The 3,226-nt window shown below is 46.4% G+C and overlaps 1 long non-coding RNA gene and 1 pseudogene across 1 annotated transcript; one reads left to right on the forward strand and one right to left on the reverse strand.

Moving 5' to 3' along the window:
* Positions 1 to 548: 548 nt before the first annotated feature.
* LOC112842394 (uncharacterized) lies at positions 549 to 1,336 on the reverse strand. Its single transcript, XR_003214143.1, has 3 exons — positions 1,245 to 1,336; positions 1,007 to 1,148; positions 549 to 599 (listed from the first exon to the last, which is right to left on the reverse strand). It is a non-coding gene; the product is annotated as an uncharacterized LOC112842394 (long non-coding RNA).
* Positions 1,337 to 1,338: 2 nt separating this feature from the next.
* LOC109203037 (splicing factor U2af large subunit A-like) lies at positions 1,339 to 2,827 on the forward strand (annotated as a pseudogene).
* Positions 2,828 to 3,226: the final 399 nt, after the last annotated feature.

The following is a 3,226-nucleotide window of genomic DNA, read 5'->3' on the forward strand; positions in this document are numbered from 1 at the left end:
TGTCATGTACAAGGCACGTGAGAATAAGGGGTTAAACAAGCTGTTTTTTAGAGAAGACAAAGAAAATAAATAATAAAACTGCAAGTAAAATTAAGTACTTTTAAGATGTGTCCAATCTCATGGTCATTTTACAGAAGAACAAGCAATATTTGACATTAACAACAGTTATATTGTAAACATGCTGCGCTTTTTCGGACATGGGTGATATTATAAAGTCTTACTGCCTTTCTTTCACATATCCAAAGCTCGGTTGTGGTGCAGCAGCTCAGAACAGGATTTCACAGCATTGTGCGGCCACCACCCACAGGAACATGAAGTCCAGGTGTGGTGGCAGTTCAATTCATTTCAGTTCTGTTTTATTTATATAGGTGTCCAAATCTCAACAACAGTCACCTTAAAGAAATTTATATTTGAAGGTGAAGTCCCTAAAATAATACAGAGAAAATCCCAAGATTCTGACTGCCTCCCATGAGCAAGTGTTTGGCAACAGTGGGAAGGAAAAACTCCTTTTTTTCAGGAAAAACTCTCTAGCAGAGCCTCAGGCAGGGCGGCCATCTGCCGGGACTGGTTGGGGTGAGGGAAGACAGGGCTAGGACACGCTGTGGATGAGAGCCAGAGATTAATAATAACTAATCATTACATTCAGAGAGGTGTATAAACACATAAGCCTGCAGTGTGAGAGCGAAGTGCTCTAATGGGGTGATATGGTACTATAAGGTCATTAAGAGAAGTCCGGGCCTGATTATTTAAGAAGTGTGTCCTGAGATGTAGACTATTATGTTCCATTGTTTTCTGGTCCTGATCCATTTCTGGTGATGTCATTTTTTCCTCAACAGCTTCATAATATAACTAAAAATTATTGTTATTTTCAATAAACTGTAGTTTTATTTGTTTAATTGTTACATAATACTTGTCAGAACTGCATGTGTGTTTCCATTTCATTCATGTGATGCACTTAAAAAAAGATGAACACCGCTGAGCGACAGGAAACAGGGTGAGAATTAACCATGTGATCGCGAGGAGCTGACTGGCAGGGGTTGAGGCCTGGGAGTCGACTCTAGTCAGCCAGCAAAGCGGCTCAGCGTTTCCCTCTTTTCAATGACTTTTAATGCGACTCCATAGAGAGAGACAAAATCTGGAGCTAAACACTGAAGACAAAGTATGCAAATGAGTAATTAGTTCAATAACAGTTTCCCAAAACATCAGCCCTTAAGCAACTGCTCTGCATCTATTATAACAATTACCATACGCAGCACGGCATGATGGATCTGCCCCTCGCTGCTACCGCCGCCGCCGCCATCCCCAAACGCAGCGTACGACTGAGTGAACAGTGTGCTAATGGGAGACAAAAAAGGGAGGTAAAAAAGCGGAGAAAACACATTCGGCCCAGCGTGACAATCAGCTCATCCTGCTGACAAAGAGAAGAGGTAAAAAAAACTCCATCTGTGGGAGGAAGTGCTGCCTTGTCGACCTTGACAGAGATAGAAATATAAATTTGACTCTCAATTAATGGACTAGTCCTTCACTTCCCCACAGCAGCACATCCGAGATCCCATTACAGTAAAAAAACCCTTAAAAAACCATGTAACCTGTGAAAAAAAACCCTGAAATAGAAGTCAGTATTTGTACTACTGTGTTAAAGACTTTAACGTTCTTCTTAACTTGTCTGAAGTTAGAATTAAAAAAATAGCTAGAACTGGTGGTAAAATGAACTTTCATGTGTTGTCTGCTGTTCAAGCAGTTATTTTTTTTCAACATATGCATGTTACTACGATTGTGGCCAGTCGTTTTTCCTGTCCAATGACAGGTATCCAGGGTAGTTTGGTCTGATTTTGTCACGGCTGGCGAGGCAGGCCGTGTGGAGGTAAAGTGAGGACCCAAGTGCAGGCAAAGGTTGGTATGAGGAGTGAGTTTATTTAAGGTGGAGATGGCGAGGACAGGAACTAAGAAATAACTAAACTAGGAAAACCTAAATACATGAAACTGAAACCAAAACTCACAGAGAGACATGCAAAGGAACACAGGGAGTAACACAGGGAGTAACACAGGGAGGACCACAGGGAGGAACACAGGGAGTAACACAGGGAGGAACACAGGGAGGAACACAGGGAGTAACACAGGGAGGACCACAGGGAGGAACACAGGGAGTAACACAGGGAGGACCACAGGGAGGAACACAGGGAGTAACACAGGGAGGACCACAGGGAGGACCACAGGGAGGAACACAGGGAGTAACACAGGGAGGACCACAGGGAGGACCACAGGGAGTAACACAGGGAGGACCACAGGGAGTAACACAGGGAGGACCACAGGGAGGAACACAGGGAGGAACACAGGCAGTAACACAGGGAGGAACACAGGGAGGAACACAGGGAGGACCACAGGGAGGAACACAGGGAGGAACACAGGGAGTAACACAGGGAGGAACACAGGGAGTAACACAGGGAGGACCACAGGGAGGAACACAGGGAGTAACACAGGGAGGAACACAGGGAGTAACACAGGAGAACACAGGGAGGAACACAGGGAGGACCACAGGGAGGAACACAGGGAGGAACACAGGGAGAACACAGGGAGGACACAGGGAGGAACACAGGGAGGACACAGGGAGGACCACAGGGGAACACAGGAGTAACACAGGGAGGACCACAGGGAGTAACACAGGGAGGACCACAGGGAGGAACACAGGGAGTAACACAGGGAGTAACACAGGGAGGACCACAGGGAGGAACACAGGGAGGACCACAGGGAGGAACACAGGGAGTAACACAGGGAGGACCACAGGGAGGAACACAGGGAGTAACACAGGGAGGACCACAGGGAGTAACACAGGGAGTAACACAGGGAGGACCACAGGGAGGAACACAGGGAGGAACACAGGGAGACTCAGGGAAGACATCACAGACGAACCAGCAACCAGCAGGAGAAAACACAGGGCTTATATATTCACAGGGTCAATCAGGGAATGGGAGACAGGAGGGAAACACAGCTGGGAGAAATCAGAACTGACGAGACAAGCAAGCAAAGCAGAATACACTTACATGAGACATAGACCTTCAAAGTAAAACAGGAAGTAGACAGAGGCAGCCTGAAGGGAGAAAGAGAACATGGAGGAGCACATGACGGGATGAGGAAACACAGAACACAAGGAGTGGGAACAAAGCACAATACTCACATCACTATATCCACTTAGACACACAGAGGGAGACACAGGGGTCAGCTACAC

This window comes from Oreochromis niloticus, linkage group LG2, assembly GCF_001858045.2.
Source record: "Oreochromis niloticus isolate F11D_XX linkage group LG2, O_niloticus_UMD_NMBU, whole genome shotgun sequence".
NCBI lineage: Eukaryota > Metazoa > Chordata > Actinopteri > Cichliformes > Cichlidae > Oreochromis > Oreochromis niloticus.